At 47.2% G+C, this 19,406-nt stretch overlaps 1 protein-coding gene across 4 annotated transcripts in view; it reads right to left on the bottom strand.

Moving 5' to 3' along the window:
- The window catches only part of LOC310870259 (dynein, cytoplasmic 1, intermediate chain 2a-like), a 36,532-nt gene extending 33,060 nt beyond the window's left edge, over positions 1 to 3,472 (bottom strand). For all 4 annotated transcript variants that reach the window (XM_083781418.1, XM_083781416.1, XM_083781417.1 and 1 more), the window contains exon 1: positions 3,346 to 3,472. The gene's annotated coding sequence lies outside the window, so the exon portion shown is untranslated. The remainder of the gene's footprint in view (positions 1 to 3,345) is intronic.
- Positions 3,473 to 19,406: the final 15,934 nt, after the last annotated feature.

Genomic DNA, 19,406 nt, shown 5'->3' on the forward strand with positions numbered 1-19,406 from the left:
ACAGAGAGACAGACAGGCAGAGAGACAGACAGGCAGAGAGACAGACAGGCTCTTATCTGACATGATGCTATGAGACAGACAGGCAGAGAGACAGACAGGCATGGTACTGTGCAGTGTTGTACCTGAACGCGTTCAAAGATCTACAAGCTCGTAGCGCGCCACTCGGTGTAGCTTGTAGGTCTGCTATTTTAGAAAAATCGAAGAACGACTGACATAGAAACATAGCTTTTTCAGAAAACTCTCATTTTCAAACAGACATTTTTAGAATCTGGTCAAAATGGGTTAAGACATTCAGTTTAATGCAGTGCACGGATATTACATATTGGATCATAGAGTAATAGGTATGCGCATGCTTAAAGTGAATGGCACATCGAGTGGCAAAGCAACAGGCAAAGTGAGTTTAACATTGTTTAACGTTGTTTAATGCAATCGGATAGGACTTTTCTGTTCGGATGTGTATGGGCTGTCAAGGCCAGAAAGTAGCTTTTTGCCACTCAGTAGGCCTTCCTGCATAACTTCCTGGTTTGATGATGATGTCATACCCTCTATTGTGTTGGGTATATTAATGTGTAGGTTTTAAGGTTAAGATGAATTATCAAACTGCTCCATTATGAAATGTGTAGATTGAATATTATTTAACCCATTCTGACCGGGCACCCATTTTGGTGTTGGCATCATGTTATGCTTTAGCTATTGAAAAATAGCAGATCTACAAGCTCATATCGCGCCACCGAGTGGCGCGATACGAGCTTGTAGGTCTGCTATTTTTGAAAAATCGAAGAGCGACTGACATTTTTAGAATCTGATCTCAGGTCAGAATGGGTTCATCAGACCAGTGTGTGTCCGGCGGAAACCTCGTATGAATCTGATCTCAGGTCAGAATGGGTTAATATTTAAAGTCCATCGGCTGGTGGCATTCCATCAATGAATTGTACTGTGGCAATGTACAACGGCAGCTCAGTGGCCTTGTGGTTAGAGTGTCCGCCCTGAGACTGGGAGGCTGGGGTTCGATCCCCGGCCGGGTCATGGCTACCAAAGACTGTAAAAATGGGACCCTGCAGTGCATCACTGCATCACCACTGCATCACCCCAATCCATCAAGGGTTGGATTGGGGGTCACAGGTTATGCTCACAGGCCCCTTTTCCACCGGTTGGTTCCAAATGGGAACCGGTTCAGTTCTTAGTCCATGAGCCAGAGCTCTAACATTGGAACGCTAATTATGAATTGAGACCTATATTAGATTGTTATCACCATGAGACTTCCCCCAATTGAGAACTTACACGAAGACAATGATTTATTGTATTACATATTTTACATTTTTAAATATGCAAATGAGGCATTATGCCGGAAAATATGCAAAATAATCGAAAATTACTAAGCTATACTATACTGTGTTATCAAGTATTAATTTACTTGTATTGATTGATCCTATAAACAATTTAATATAGGGTATTTGCCCACCAATTTTGGAGCTCTGGCTCATGGACTAAAAACCAAAAATAACTGAACCGGTTCCCACTGGGAACCAACCGGTGGAAAAGGGGTCACAGTGGAAATATTATGTAGGTCTCTTTACATTTCTACAAGGTTTATTACAGTATGAACAGTGTGTATGTACAGTATGTACAGTATGAGCTGCTTGGCATGCAGTCATTTTTGTGCATAAACCATAACTGTGATAATAATGTAATGCATTTTAATACACTTGTAGCCGTGTAGGCTAATTTGACATGTATATAATAATAATAATACTAATATTGTTTTACAGGGTAGCCTTTTGACATGTATAATAACAATAACAATAATAATACTAATATTGTTTTACAGGGTAGCCTTTTGACATGCATTTAATAATAATAATAATAATAATAATAATAAAACAAAATACATACATAAATGGATGCACCTGGGACGTATCCTCAGTGATGTGTATCCTGAGGTCATCGGGGTTTCGGGTCTCGCAACATCATACCCCTCACTCAGGTGACCCAGCCAGGAGTGATCAAGTCCCGACTTACGTCCCAGTAGCTACACCTCAATCAGTCCCACTAGGGAAAAACCAGGGCCACACAATCCGTTCCTCCTGAACTACTCTGCCGGGACTGGGAGGTACCATTCTGGCGCATGGAAGGACTATAGGCTCTGTGGGTTGACACCTGTCCGGGCCCCTCCTACGTCTCACCAGGTCCACTCCTGCTCTCACCAGGTCAGGCCCCTGTGCGTTGCACCAGACTCCCAGCACCGGGCACTTCATTCAGGAGTGGTGGATTCTCAAGCCGCAACGGTTCCGCAGGCTCCACCTTGCCCTTGGTGGTGCCGCAGACTCCGCTTGAGGCTTGCATGGCCCTCCTTAAAGGCCTCACCGTGGGTTTGTTGGGCTTCTTCCTCACGGAAGACACAGGCTGGGGCGCTAACCCATACAGCTCCCGGGTGCCGTCTAATTTCCGGCTGCCACCAGTCTCTCCGGTGGTCATAATAATAATAATAATAATATGAATACTGTTTTACAGGGTAGCCTTTTGACATGTATAATAACAATAATCAGCCTTTCGACATACGTATAGTATAGTATATACTACTATAGTATAGTATAGTAGGCTATAGTATAGTATAGTATAGTCTATGTTTCGGCCCCCAAACTCTGGAATGAACTCCCTAACCATCTCAGAGCTGCTCCCTCTCTCTCTCTCCTCTCCTTCAAAACCTCACTCAAAACACACCTCTTCAGGATAGCTTTCCCCAGCTGAGGCCTCGTTTATCCTTTTATCTTTTTATCTGTTATGTTTTGCTTTGTTCTTTTCTTTTCTTTTCTTATTAAAGTCTGTTCCTATAGTGTTCCTATGTAAAGCGCTTTGGGTATTTAGAAAAGCGCTATATTTGAGCTATTATTATTATTATTATTATATAATAAATTAATAACAACTGATTCAGTATCATGTGAAGAACCTCAACAAAGCCTTCTTTATGTCTGTGTTCCATGACGTCACCACCATGTCTAACGACAGACAGCCTGCGGACAGAAACGGAACAGATCTACAAGCTGTGGAGCCTAGAGTTATGAAGGATGGACGCAGCTTGTAGATCTGCTCTGTGCCCTATAGCTGCTAGCTCAGACCGTTAGCCGCCTAGAAGCTAATAATAACAACGGCCCGTTAGAATAATATACTCTGAGGTTAGAACACAATATGCAACCTAACGGCCGCTACAATGTAACCGTTAGAAGTTAGAACACAATGCAACGGCTGTGAAGCTATAATACCGTTACAATGTAGCCGTTAGAACACAATGCAACCTAACACCGGTAAACTATTACACTAATGAATGACTACATCATAATGAATTACCTGTCTTAATGACGCAGTTCGGCAGGTGATAATAATGTGCAGATTGGGTTAAAATGTAAACATTAAAAGGGTTTATTTTAACAGACGGAAACCAAATGGACGCTGCTGCTGATGATGCTGGAGCTTCTGACAGGAGCGGTGTTGTCGCTGTTGCCAGGTTTGGCCAGAGAGAAACAAGCAAACTAGGTCTGTGAAAACTATAGTCCAAAACTATTGGCTGTTGTCGAAAATAGCCGATCTACAAGCTCACTCACAACGCATCGCCATGCGACGCGTTGTGAGCTTGTAGATCGGCTATTATCAACAAAACAAATATTGGAGAAAAAAGTGACAAATGTGGAATATCTAGTGAGCTAATTTAAGACTTCCGGACGATCTCTTCAAAATAAGAGTACCCTCTAGAGTATTGAAAAAAAGTTTAATTTGCACATTAAAACTACAAATTAAGCATTTAAATGATGCTATATGATGCTATAAGACACACATTATGTTTCTGTGTAAGAATAAGTAATTAAATCCTTATAATAATAATAATAAAGTTATCTAAATGGATAAATGCTATTCACTGGAGTGCATGGACTTTATAAAGTGGACACTGGACAAAAGATGTCCTGTACCACACCCCACTCTCCGCTAAGCGGGAGAGGTGTAAAATTCACAGCAGCAGACCTTCTACTGTGGTCAACGCTGAAAAAAGTACCGTTTCCGGACCCAGAATGGACACTGGACAAAGAGGCCTCCGCGAGGCAACTATCTGGACATACCCACGCGTTCGGGGAGATGTCCTCTACCACACCACACTCTCCGCTAAGCGGGAGAGGTGTAAAATTCACAGCAGCAGACCTTCTGCTGGGGTCAATGCTGACAAAAAGTACCGTTTCCGGACCCAGAATGGACACTGGACAAAGAGGCCTCCGCGAGGCAACTATCTGGACATACCCACACGTTCGGGGAGATGTCCTCTACCACACCACACTCTCCGCTAAGCGGGAGAGGTGTAAAATTCACAGCAGCAGACCTTCTACTGGGGTCAAGGCTGACAAAAAGTACCGTTTCCGGACCCAGAATGGACACTGGACAAAGAGGCCTCCGCGAGGCAACTATCTGGACATACCCACACGTTCGGGGAGATGTCCTCTACCACACCACACTCTCCGCTAAGCGGGAGAGGTGTAAAATTCACAGCAGCAGACCTTCTACTGGGGTCAAGGCTGACAAAAAGTACCGTTTCCGGACCCAGAATGGACACTGGACAAAGAGGCCTCCGCGAGGCAACTATCTGGACATACCCACGCGTTCGGGGAGATGTCCTCTACCACACCACACTCTCCGCTAAGCGGGAGAGGTGTAAAATTCACAGCAGCAGACCTTCTACTGGGGTCAAGGCTGAAAAAAGTACCGTTTCCGGACCCAGAATGGACACTGGACAAAGAGGCCTCCGCGAGGCAACTATCTGGACATACCCACACGTTCGGGGAGATGTCCTCTACCACACCACACTCTCCGCTAAGCGGGAGAGGTGTAAAATTCACAGCAGCAGACCTTCTACTGGGGTCAATGCTGACAAAAAGTACCGTTTCCGGACCCAGAATGGACACTGGACAAAGAGGCCTCCGCGAGGCAACTATCTGGACATACCCACACGTTCGGGGAGATGTCCTGTACCACACCACACTCTCCGCTAAGCGGGAGAGGTGTAAAATTCACAGCAGCAGACCTTCTACTGTGGTCAACGCTGAAAAAAGTACCGTTTCCGGACCCAGAATGGACACTGGACAAAGAGGCCTCCGCGAGGCAACTATCTGGACATACCCACGCGTTCGGGGAGATGTCCTCTACCACACCACACTCTCCGCTAAGCGGGAGAGGTGTAAAATTCACAGCAGCAGACCTTCTGCTGGGGTCAATGCTGACAAAAAGTACCGTTTCCGGACCCAGAATGGACACTGGACAAAGAGGCCTCCGCGAGGCAACTATCTGGACATACCCACACGTTCGGGGAGATGTCCTCTACCACACCACACTCTCCGCTAAGCGGGAGAGGTGTAAAATTCACAGCAGCAGACCTTCTACTGGGGTCAAGGCTGACAAAAAGTACCGTTTCCGGACCCAGAATGGACACTGGACAAAAGACGGCTCCGCGAGGCAACTATCTGGACATACCCACGCGTTCGGGGAGATGTCCTGTACCACACCCCACTCTCCGCTAAGCGGGAGAGGTGTAAAATTCACAGCAGCAGACCTTCTACTGTGGTCAACGCTGAAAAAAGTACCGTTTCCGGACCCAGAATGGACACTGGACAAAGAGGCCTCCGCGAGGCAACTATCTGGACATACCCACGCGTTCGGGGAGATGTCCTCTACCACACCACACTCTCCGCTAAGCGGGAGAGGTGTAAAATTCACAGCAGCAGACCTTCTACTGGGGTCAATGCTGACAAAAAGTACCGTTTCCGGACCCAGAATGGACACTGGACAAAGAGGCCTCCGCGAGGCAACTATCTGGACATACCCACACGTTCGGGGAGATGTCCCCTACCACACCACACTCTCCGCTAAGCGGGAGAGGTGTAAAATTCACAGCAGCAGACCTTCTACTGGGGTCAAGGCTGACAAAAAGTACCGTTTCCGGACCCAGAATGGACACTGGACAATAGACGGCTCCGCGAGGCAACTATCTGGACATACCCACGCGTTCGGGGAGATGTCCTGTACCACACCCCACTCTCCGCTAAGCGGGAGAGGTGTAAAATTCACAGCAGCAGACCTTCTACTGTGGTCAACGCTGAAAAAAGTACCGTTTCCGGACCCAGAATGGACACTGGACAAAGAGGCCTCCGCGAGGCAACTATCTGGACATACCCACGTGTTCGGGGAGATGTCCTCTACCACACCACACTCTCCGCTAAGCGGGAGAGGTGTAAAATTCACAGCAGCAGACCTTCTACTGGGGTCAATGCTGACAAAAAGTACCGTATCCGGACCCAGAATGGACACTGGACAAAGAGGCCTCCGCGAGGCAACTATCTGGACATACCCACGTGTTCGGGGAGATGTCCTCTACCACACCCCACTCTCCGCTAAGCGAGAGAGGTGTAAAATTCACAGCAGCAGACCTTCTACTGGGGTCAACGCTCAAAAAAGTGCTGTGCCTTGGGGCATTGACATGAAATCACTTTCTCTATGCAAGCTAAGTCAGGTCAAGGAGTTACCCTAGCTTTGGAATGGGTGTCACTTGTGTGCGTTGATTGCATCTGTCTGTGCATTTATGCATTTGTTTGTCCTGACGAAACTTGATTATTTCTCGACTGTTTATTTTCTCGTATGACACGACATAGAAACTACTTGTGACTACTGTCTTTGTGTGCTGTCGAGCGGATGTTCTTTGCATCAGCTCAAAGGTATAGCCTGCTGTGTCATTCGATTCATTTGTCCAGATATGCCATTTATGATCTTTAAGGATGTACAATGACGCATATGGTGGCCTGTCGAAAAATACACACATACTGGTCAAAGCATACTCATTTTGGTGGTACAGACAGGATAAATTTAACGTTTTTGGAATTTTTGTGCCAGCTCTTAACAGGAGAAGTAAGGTCTGTGGGCTGTTAATTACTTCATATGTTGATAAGCTCTTTTCCTGCTGACATGTTTCACATTGTTCAGATTGAGCAGGTAATATTTGTGCAATAGTGTCTAAGATGCCTTTTTGTGACACGTCAAGTGGCTGCACTATGAATTGTGACATGTTCTTTGTAGATGGTAAGGCCTTGTCACCACATTGAGTACAACTATACAGACTAAGACTTTTCAGGCAAAGCAGGTCATCTCCAAGGAAAGGAGACCGAAGTGTGTATTCTACAAAGCTGTTTAATATGGTGCATACTTCTGTCCTAGAACATTTCTGAGACACTAATGACACTGATGTGTTGGCTAGATTGAATTTCTCAAGTTTCCGTCTAAATGTTGAGTCCTGCGCTGCTGCTTCTTCAAGCCGTGTGTGAAATTTTTTGATAGCAGATGTCTGTTGTAGAAATGTTAGAATTGGTAATGGTATAGCTTCACACATATTGTCATTTAGACTTTCATTGCATAAAACCACATCATCATCATCTTCTTCCAAATTGTCCTCCGTTATTGTTCTGTTAATTGCTTTCAACTGTCCAGGCACAGAATGTACAGATGTCTGTATGTTTTGCTTGAACAACTGTGTGGACACCACACATACTCAACCAAACTACTAGTTTGTGTATAAAATCTAATGGGTCATTGTGCATTCCTAAGGCCAAGTAAGATGCTATTCACTAGTTGTTGAGTGACACCACAGATTGTTTTGCAATCATTTGAAAAAACGCTTGAATGAGAGCTGCTAAATTCCCCGGCATAGATGACAACTGAACCATCGAAGTAGGTGTCAATGGTTTCAATTTATCTTGTACTACTTGTAGATGCAGTATACCCACGCGTTCGGGGAGATGTCCTGTACCACACCCCACTCTCCGCTAAGTGGGAGAGGTGTAAAATTCACGGCAGCAGACCTTCTACTGAGGTCAACGCTCAAAAAAGTGCTGTGCCTTGGGGCATTGACAATTATTTAATTAACGAATTAAATAACCTTATTTTATTCTGAAGGCAACCGGATGTCTTAAATTAGCTAGCTCTCAGACAGGAAGTTCTAAATTAGCTCATAAGACGGAGCCAAATATCTGTCTGAGAGTGGAGCCTGCCTGGCAAATGACATGGGGGGTCCTTTTTGTGGGCTTGGCCGAAAGTGGGCGTTACCAAAAGGTGGGCGTGGCCATGGCCGCCAGAAGTCTGTCAGATTTTGACAGCTTCAATTTACAATTACAATTTACAATTTACAATTTAGGCATTTAGCAGACGCTCTTAATCCAGAGCGACTTACATTTAAGCAAGAACAAAAGCATGGGAATACATCACATAAAAGCATCTATCATGAAACATGCGTAAGCTAAGAAGGTAACAGTGGAATATCTATATGATGAAACTATACATACACTATACATAATAAACTATACATATTCACTACTATGCTATACATATGTACTATGGCGTGCTATGACTATATACAATACAATTATAGTGCTGTCTACATAACATGCTATAAGTCTGTGTCAAATGCTATCTAAGCCAACAGAAATGCTATCTAAGGGGTTAGGGTAAGTGCTATGGGCCATGATGGAGTCTGAAAAGGTGGGTTTTCAGGCTACGGCGGAAGATTGGGAGTGATGCTGCAGTTCTGACTGCAATGGGAAGTGCATTCCACAGTTTTGGAGCCAGAAGGGAGAAGAGTTTGGGACGTGTGGAGCGTTGTCCCGGCGTTTTTAGTGAGGGTACTTCCAGTTTCCCTGCGTTGGCTGATCTGAGTGCGCGGGAGGGTTTGTAGGGTTCAATCATACTTGTAAGATATGGGGGAGCCATACCTTTGGTTGCTTTGAATGCCAGCATCAGAGTTTTGTATTCTGTGCGGGCAGCGACCGGGAGCCAGTGGAGGGAGCGGAGCAGGGGGGAGACATGTGAGAATTTTGGCTGGTTGAAGACCAAGCGAGCTGCTGCATTTTGGATCAGCTGGAGAGGCTTAAGTGCACATGCTGGTAGGCCAGTAAGGAGGGAGTTACAATAGTCGAGTTTTGACAAGACTGTTGTCTGGATTAGGAGCTGGGCTGATTCCTGGGTGAGGAACGGTCTAATTCGTCGTATGTTATAGAGTGTGAACCTACATGATCGAGTGACAGCTGTGATGTGAGCTTTGAACGAGAGCTGACTGTCCAGGACAACACCAAGATTCCTGGCTGTTGGGACAGACGTTACCAGGGCGTTGTCTACGGAAATAGTTAGCTCCCGCATAGGGCAGGACTTAGCTGGGAAGAAGAGAAGCTCAGTCTTGTCTGGGTTCAGCTTGAGGTGGTTGGAGGACATCCACTGTGAGATGTCAGCCAGGCATGCAGTGATGCGCTCTTCCACCTGAGTGGCAGAGGGGGGGAAGGATAGGAACAGTTGTGTGTCATCGGCGTAGCAGTGATAGGATATATTGTGAGCAGAGATGATAGTGCCAAGGGATTTAGTGTACAGTGAGAAAAGGAGGGGACCAAGTACAGATCCCTGTGGGACCCCAGTTTGGAGGGTTCGGGGGGATGATAGCAGACCTTTCCAGGAAACCTGGTAGGTCCGATCGGTGAGGTAGGAGGAGAACCACTTTAGTGCCGTTCCACCGATGCCTAGCTCCGCTAGGGTTTCTAGGAGCAGCTGGTGGTTCACTGTGTCAAATGCTGCTGATAGGTCTAGGAGAATCAGTACTGCAGAGTGGGAAGCAGCTTGGGCAGCATGTAGTGCTTCTGTGACTGCCAGCAGGGCAGTTTCTGTGGAGTGGGCCTTCTTGAATCCGGACTGGTTGGGATCCAGCAGGTTGTTCTGTGAGAGATGGAGAGAGAGCTGGTTGGAGACGACACGTTCAATGGTTTTAGAAATAAATGAATGACAAATTAGTGTTAAACATAATATAACCCAATTGACTCCAGTCCTCTCTGTTTAATATATCTATAATGAAACTATATAAACTATGCATATACCATGAAGTGCTATGACTACTAGCTCTGGTCCATAGCTCTAATGCGTTTCATTTAGAGCTATGTTACTCTAAACTTCCCCGCTCGCATGAATGCAGACCAGCCTCTACTCTTTGGCGTAAATAAAAAGAATGTTTTTGCTACACATAAAAACAAAGGCGAGTTGTGTCATTAGAAAGCCTACTTTGGTAATTGGTTCTAGTTCTAGTGAACAGAAATAATAAATAAATAGACTTGGTAACCTAACTGTAGGGAGTGCAAACACATTAAAGAACCTGGGGGTTATCATCTATGAAAAGGCAACACAATGAGCAGAAAATAAAAATGAACCATGTAAATACAACAAATTGAGCAGAGCACTGCAGGGAGTTGAACCCCATTCCGGTAAACCAGAAGTACCACAACCAGTGCCTTGGTTTTTGTTTTGTTTTACGAGGTCCATTCGTTGAAATGTAAATTTTGCATTGCAACGGTAAAGTAATTTCACAATTGACATTGTAGGCAATAATTAATAACGGTATGGCACCAGGCCAAAGCCATGGGGATAGAGTATGTTTTGCACTCTGAGTGAGTGTGTGTGTGTGTGTGTGTCCGTCAGTTTGTTAACAGCTAATCTCCAGCACCATTAACCCGGTCGATGCCAAATTTTGCACACACACTCCCTGGATGCCAACGATGAACCTCTGTCCCAAATTTTCCAGAACGGCCTGTATAGCACCACACATTTTTGTATGCCCTCCGAGACTATGGACTATAGCCTTTCGCTTTTCCGCGATTTAACCTTTTTTCAAATCGTGAACAATGATGAAGAATCGCGCACTATAGCATGCCACTTAATGACCTTGGGGTCATCAAGGTCATTGATATTGATCAATAACCTTGAGCAGTATAAATGACCTTCAATAAGACTAGTAAATGACCTTGACCAGTATAAATGACCTTGACAAGTACAAATGACCTTGACCAGTATAAATGACCGTGACCAGTATATGACTGACCAGTATAAATTACCTTCATGAGACTAGTAAATGATCTTCACCAGTATGAATTACCTTGACCAGTATGCGGTCCGTGACCATGGACTATAGCCTTTAGCTTTTCCTTGATTTTCACCTTTTTTTTAAATCCTCAACAATGATGAAGAATCGCACACATATAGCGCGCCGCTCAATGACCTGAGACCATGGACCAATGAACCATGTAAATATAACACATTGAGCAGGGCACTGCAGGGAGTTGAACCCCGTTCCGGTAAACCAGAAGTCCGACACCAGTGCCTTAGTTTTTGTGTTGTTGTTCATTTACAGGTCCAGGTGTGCATACGCATGTGCGCCTGTGCGTGTGTAGGTGCATTTGTGCATGTCTGTGCACGCTTCAATGACCACTGTTGGACCCCATGGGGATCAAGGACCTCAGGGAGCCACCCATAATTCACAACGGTCACAGCGAACTCTGTTGCATCACAACTGGTGGCCAACAGTCGTAACCAACACCGCCACGACCCACAGGAGAATACCATCGCACAGTGGTATCAGACCAACCACAATCAGCCAGCCCTCAAACCAAACCCTTCGACCTAGAAGAACTCAAAACTGCAATGGGAAAGTTGAAACCCGGAAAAGCAGCAGGGATTGATGACATACTGGCAGAAATTATACAGCACCTGGAACCTAACGCAAAGACCTGGCTCGTGGGGATGCTGAACACATGCATGGCACAGAAAACCATCCCTTCTGTCTGGAGAAAAGCCAAAGTGGTTGCAATCCCCAAACCTGGCAAAGACCCATCATCCTCAAAGAGCTACCGACCCATTTCCCTCCTCTGCATCACCTACAAGAGAGGCTGCTACTCCAACGCCTCATACCACTCATAGACACCAAGCTGACTAAAGACCAAGCTGGTTTCCGTCCCGTCCTGTGCTGGACAGAGCTCAACCTCACCCAACACATTGAGGATGGGTTTGAGGGAAAACAAATAACTGGAGCAGCAACTGAAGGGCGAAGCAAGCACGCAGGCAGCTTGTGCCTGCCTGCGTGCCTGCCTGCCTTCCTCATGTGGAAGCTGCATAGTTGAGTTTGTGTGTGTGTTTCTTTTTCTGTCTTTCTTTCTTAGGACGAAGATCAAGGTAGACGCCGTTGGAAGGCTCAACACAAGCCGATGCCCCTAGAGATCCATCCCAAAGCTTCCCTCAGGGAGTCCAGCAAGCCAGCTAGTCAGCAAGCCCGCCCAGTCAGCCAACGCAGCCAGCCAGCTCCGCCAGTCAGCCAGTGTAGAAAGTCAGGCTGCCAAGCCAGCGCACATCAGCCCTTGCAGTCAACCATTGTAGCCATACCAGCCTTGCTCAGTCAGCTCAGCCAGGCCTCTCTTGAGGCCTGGCTCTCTGTCTGCCTGGCCCGGTCTGCCCCGCCCTGCCTTGCAGCAACAGAACCAGCCTTGCTGGCAAGCCAGCCAGCTCAGAATACGAGCTCAGCAAGCCAGCGCAGCTGGCAAGCACGCAGTTAGTCTAAACCAGTTTCAGACTGGCAGGCCAAGGCAGACAGACAGGAAGACCGAGGCGCCTAGGCAGGCAGACAGGCCAGGAAGGCAACAAAGTGCAGGCAGGGGGACTGTCCGGCCTAAGGCTGCGCTGCAAGGGTTGGAGCCTGGCCAGCTCCTGCTGGTCTAGACTGAGTGGCTGTGGCTGCACAGTAAGGCTGCGGTAACCTAGTCTGGGCTTGCTGCTGCACTGGCTTGCTCAGCTCGCATTCTGAGCTGGCTGGCTTTCCAGAAAGGCTGGTTCTGTTGCTGCAAGGCAGGGCAGGGCAGACCGGGCCAGGCAGACAGAGAGCCAGGCCTCAAGAGAGGCCTGGCTGAGCTGACTGAGCAAGGCTGGTATGGCTGCAATGGCTGACTGCAAGGGCTGATATGCTCTGGCTTGGCAGCCTGACTTTCTACACTGGCTGACTGGCGGAGCTGACTGGCTGCGTTGGCTGACTGGGCAGGCTTGCTGGCTAGCTGGCTTGCTGTGCTCCCTGAGGGAAGCTTTGGGATGGATCTCTAGGGGCATCGGCTAGTGTTGAGCCTTCCTATGGCGTCTACCTTGATCTCCGTCCTAAGAAAGAAAGACAGAAAAAGAAAGACACACAAACCCAACTATGCAGCTTCCACCTGAGGAACCGAGACGCGAGAAAAGAACTGAGCGTCACTTGGGATGGTCACAAACTCTCCAACCATACCCACCCCATGTATCTTGGAGTTACACTGGACAGGACACTCTTCTTCAAAAAAACACCTGGAGAACACAAAAGCCACGGTCAACACCCACAATAACATCCTGTGAAAACTAGTGAACTCCCAAGTGGGGCGCAGACCCACAAACAATCCGTGCAACTGCCATGGCCCTGTCTTTCTCTACAGCAGAGTATTCCTGCTCAAGCTGGAGCCGATCACGTCACACCAAATTGGTCGACACAGCCCTAAATGACACCTGTCGCATCATCACGGGATGGGTCAAGACAACACCTGTCCCGTCCGTGCCTTTATGCGCTAGCCGGCACCTCCCCCCGCACATCAGACGACTGTGTAACGCTCAAGATGAATGGAAAACACAGGAGATAGACAGTGAAGTCTGGAATGAAATGATAGAGAACACCTCACACACACAGTTTCCTTTCGTGGCCGTTTACATTCGAGGGTCGCCGGTCCTCTCGAACGGAACAGTTTAACGTCATGCCCAGGACGAAAAGATATAGAGAACACCATAATGACAAATAACAGCAGGAAGGCATGGGCCACAATCCACCGTCTTGGCAAAGACCACACCACCCATAATTCACAACGGTCACAGCAAACTCTGTTGCATCACAACTGGTGTAGGTATTGGATGGAGCCCGCACACCACAGGTATAAGAAAGACGTGATGCAGAGGAGGGAAATGGGTCGGTAGCTCTTCGGGGATAATGGGTCTTTGCCAGGTTTAGGGATTGCAACTACTCCAGCCTTTTTCCAAACAGAAGGGATGGTTTTCTGTGCTATGCATGTGTTCAGCATCCCCACAAGCCAGGTCCTTGCGATAGGTCCCAGGTGCTGTATCATTTCTGCAAGTATGCCATCAATCCCTGCTGCTTTTCCGGGTTTCAACTTTCCCATTGCAGTTTCACGTTCTTCTAAGTCGAAGGGTTTGGTTTGAGGGCTGGCTGATTGTGGTTGGTCTGATACCACTGTGCGATGGTATTCTATGTGGGTCGGTGGCGGTGTTGGTTACAACTGTTGGCCACCAGTTGTGACCAAGACCGCCACCGACCCACAGGAGAATACCATCGCACAGTGGTATCAGACCAACCACAATCAGCCAGCCCTCAAACCAAACCCTTCGACCTAGAAGAACTTGAAACTGCAATGGGAAAGTTGAAACCCGGAAAAGCAGCAGGGATTGATGACCTACTGGCAGAAATGTTACAGCACCTGGGACCCAACGCAAAGACCTGGCTTGTGGGGATGCTGAACACATGCATAGCACAGAAAACCATCCCTTCTGTCTGGGAAAAGGCCAAAGTGGTTGCAATCCCTAAACCTGGCAAAGACCCATTATCCACAAAGAGCTACCGACCCATTTCCCTCTGCATCACCTACAAGGCTATATGAGAAGCTGCTACTCCAACGCCTTGTTGCCACTCATAGATACCAAGCTGACTAAAGACCAAGCTGGTTTCCGTCCCAGCCGCTCCTGTGCTGGACAGAGCTCAACCTCACCCAACACATTGAGGATGGGTTTGAGGGGAAACAAATAACTGGAGCAGCATTCAGAGATCTCTCTGCTGCCTACGACACTGTCCAACACCGCACAATGGTCAGGAAAAGCCTCCTCAACAACAGGCGCTTCTATGTCCAGTTAAATGACCAGAGGAGTAAATGGAAAGCCCAAAAGAACGGCCTCCAACAAGGTAGCGTGCTCGCCCCCCTCCTTTTCAATATCTACACAAACGACCAGCCACTACCCAATGCCTAATGCCAGCGTTTCATCTACGCCGACAACCTCTGCATTACGACCCAACAAGCAGACTTCCAGAAGATTGAGTCTGTCCTTGAAAGTGCCCTCCAAGAAATGTCAAGCTACTACAATACAACCACCTGAAACCCAACCTATAGAGAACACCTCACACACACATAATTTCCTTTCGTGGCCGTTTACATTCGAGGGTCGCTGGTCCTCTCGAACGGAACAGTTTAACGTCATGCCCAGGACGAAAAGATATAGAGAACACCAACATGTCAAATAACAGCAGGAAGGCATGGGCCACAATCCACCGTCTTGGCAAAAACCACACCACCCATAATTCACAACGGTCACAGCAAACTCTGTTGCATCACAACTGGTGTAGGTATTGGATGGAGCCCGCACACCACAGGTATAAGAAAGACGTTCTTTGTTGAAATACTGACAGCGTTTCGATCCATTTGATCTTCATCAGGTCATGTGTACACAAAACATACACTTTTATACTAAGGGAGTGCCCCCATTAAACAATCAAAATACCACATTTTGGTGCCCCTCCCATCACTGCAGGTGTGACACGTCAACCCTGAGTGAGTAGGTGGGGACCCAGACATATTGATGTAAATATAGTCTGTTCAGAAATTGTAGTGCCTCTCATAGAGCTTGTAGGGGATGCAGAGGAGGGAAATGGGTCGGTAGCTCTTCGGGGATAATGGGTCTTTGCCAGGTTTAGGGATTGCAACTACTCCAGCCTTTTTCCAAACAGAAGGGATGGTTTTCTGTGCTATGCATGTGTTCAGCATCCCCACAAGCCAGGTCCTTGCGATAGGTCCCAGGTGCTGTATCATTTCTGCCAGTATGCCATCAATCCCTGCTGCTTTTCCGGGTTTCAACTTTCCCATTGCAGTTTCACGTTCTTCTAAGTCGAAGGGTTTGGTTTGAGGGCTGGCTGATTGTGGTTGGTCTGATACCACTGTGCGATGGTATTCTATGTGGGTCGGTGGCGGTGTTGGTTACAACTGTTGGCCACCAGTTGTGACCAAGACCGCCACCGACCCACAGGAGAATACCATCGCACAGTGGTATCAGACCAACCACAATCAGCCAGCCCTCAAACCAAACCCTTCGACCTAGAAGAACTTGAAACTGCAATGGGAAAGTTGAAACCCGGAAAAGCAGCAGGGATTGATGACCTACTGGCAGAAATGTTACAGCACCTGGGACCCAACGCAAAGACCTGGCTTGTGGGGATGCTGAACACATGCATAGCACAGAAAACCATCCCTTCTGTCTGGGAAAAGGCCAAAGTGGTTGCAATCCCTAAACCTGGCAAAGACCCATTATCCACAAAGAGCTACCGACCCATTTCCCTCTGCATCACCTACAAGGCTATATGAGAAGCTGCTACTCCAACGCCTTGTTGCCACTCATAGATACCAAGCTGACTAAAGACCAAGCTGGTTTCCGTCCCAGCCGCTCCTGTGCTGGACAGAGCTCAACCTCACCCAACACATTGAGGATGGGTTTGAGGGGAAACAAATAACTGGAGCAGCATTCAGAGATCTCTCTGCTGCCTACGACACTGTCCAACACCGCACAATGGTCAGGAGAAGCCTCCTCAACAACAGGCGCTTCTATGTCCAGTTAAATGACCAGAGGAGTAAATGGAAAGCCCAAAAGAACGGCCTCCAACAAGGTAGCGTGCTCGCCCCCCTCCTTTTCAATATCTACACAAACGACCAGCCACTACCCAATGCCTAATGCCAGCGTTTCATCTACGCCGACAACCTCTGCATTACGACCCAACAAGCAGACTTCCAGAAGATTGAGTCTGTCCTTGAAAGTGCCCTCCAAGAAATGTCAAGCTACTACAATACAACCACCTGAAACCCAACCTATAGAGAACACCTCACACACACATAATTTCCTTTCGTGGCCGTTTACATTCGAGGGTCGCTGGTCCTCTCGAACGGAACAGTTTAACGTCATGCCCAGGACGAAAAGATATAGAGAACACCAACATGTCAAATAACAGCAGGAAGGCATGGGCCACAATCCACCGTCTTGGCAAAAACCACACCACCCATAATTCACAACGGTCACAGCAAACTCTGTTGCATCACAACTGGTGTAGGTATTGGATGGAGCCCGCACACCACAGGTATAAGAAAGACGTTCTTTGTTGAAATACTGACAGCGTTTCGATCCATTTGATCTTCATCAGGTCATGTGTACACAAAACATACACTTTTATACTAAGGGAGTGCCCCCATTAAACAATCAAAATACCACATTTTGGTGCCCCTCCCATCACTGCAGGTGTGACACGTCAACCCTGAGTGAGTAGGTGGGGACCCAGACATATTGATGTAAATATAGTCTGTTCAGAAATTGTAGTGCCTCTCATAGAGCTTGTAGGTGATGCAGAGGAGGGAAATGGGTCGGTAGCTCTTCGGGGATAATGGGTCTTTGCCAGGTTTAGGGATTGCAACTACTCCAGCCTTTTTCCAAACAGAAGGGATGGTTTTCTGTGCTATGCATGTGTTCAGCATCCCCACAAGCCAGGTCCTTGCGATAGGTCCCAGGTGCTGTATCATTTCTGCCAGTATGCCATCAATCCCTGCTGCTTTTCCGGGTTTCAACTTTCCCATTGCAGTTTCACGTTCTTCTAAGTCGAAGGGTTTGGTTTGAGGGCTGGCTGATTGTGGTTGGTCTGATACCACTGTGCGATGGTATTCTATGTGGGTCGGTGGCGGTGTTGGTTACAACTGTTGGCCACCAGTTGTGACCAAGACCGCCACCGACCCACAGGAGAATACCATCGCACAGTGGTATCAGACCAACCACAATCAGCCAGCCCTCAAACCAAACCCTTCGACCTAGAAGAACTTGAAACTGCAATGGGAAAGTTGAAACCCGGAAAAGCAGCAGGGATTGATGACCTACTAGCAGAAATGATACAGCACCTGGGACCTAACGGAAAGACCTGGCTTGTGGGGATGCTGAACACATGCATAGCACAGAAAACCATCCCTTCTGTCTGGAAAAAGGCCAAAGTGGTTGCAATCCCTAAACCTGGCAAAGACCCATTATCCCCAAAGAGCTACCGACCCATTTCCCTCCTCTGCATCACCTACAAGCCTATCCCGTCACACCAAATTGGTCGACACAGCCCTAAATGACACCTGTGGCATCATCATAGGATGCATCAAGACAACACCTGACCCTGTCCCAACACCTGTTTACATTCGAGGGTCGCCGGTCCTCTCGAACGGAACAGTTTAACGTCATGCCCAGGACGAAAAGATATAGAGAACACCAACATGACAAATAACAGCAGGAAGGCATGGGCCACAATCCACCGTCTTGGCAAAGACCACACCACCCATAATTCACAACGGTCACAGCAAACTCTATTGCATCACAACTGGTGTAGTTATTGGATGGAGCCCGCACACCACCAAAAAAAAGAAAAACAACATACTATAGTATGCCCTCCGTGACCATGGACTTTAGCCTTTCGCTTTTCTGCAATTTAACCTTTTTTCAAATCCTCAACAATGATGAAGAATCGCGCACTATAGCGTGCCACTTAATGACCTTGACCAATATCAATGACCTTGAGCAGTATAAATTACCTTCAATAAGACTAGTAAATGACCTTGACCAGTATAAATGACCTTGACAAGTACAAATGACCTTGACCAGTATAAATGACCTTCACCAGTAGAAATGACCGTGACCAGTATATGACTGTGACCAGTATAAATTACCTTCATGAGACTAGTAATTGACCTTGACCAGTATAAATGACCTTTAGAAGACTAGTAAATGATCTTCACCAGTATAAATGACCTTTAGAAGACTAGTAAATGATCTTCACCAGTATAAATGACCTTGACCAGTATGCGGTCCGTGACCATGGACTATAGCCTTTTGCTTTTCCTTGATTTTCACCTTTAAAAAATCCTCAACAATGATGAAGAATCTCACACTATAGCGCGCCGCTCAATGACCTGAGACCATGGACCAATGAATGAAATACAACACATTGAGCAGGGCACTGCAGGGAGTTGAACCCCGTTCCGGTAAACCAGAAGTCCGACACCAGTGCCTTAGTTTTTGTGTTGTTGTTCATTTAAAGGTCCAGGTGTGCATACGCATGTGCCCCTGTGTGTGTAGGTGCATGTGTGCATGTGTGTGCACGCTTCAATGACCACTGTTGGACCCAATGGCGATCAAGGACCTCAGGGAGCCACCCATAATTCACAACGGTCACAGCGAACTCTGTTGCATCACAATTGGTGGCCAACAGTCGTAACCAACACCGCCACGACCCACAGGAGAATACCATCGCACAGTGGTATCAGACCAACCACAATCAGCCAGCCCTCAAACCAAACCCTTCGACCTAGAAGAACTCAAAACTGCAATGGGAAAGTTGAAACCCGGAAAAGCAGCAGGGATTGATGACATACTGGCAGAAATTATACAGCACC

This window comes from Protomyctophum parallelum (assembly GCF_964188405.1).
Source record: "Protomyctophum parallelum genome assembly, chromosome: 14".
Taxonomy (NCBI): Eukaryota; Metazoa; Chordata; class Actinopteri; order Myctophiformes; family Myctophidae; genus Protomyctophum; species Protomyctophum parallelum.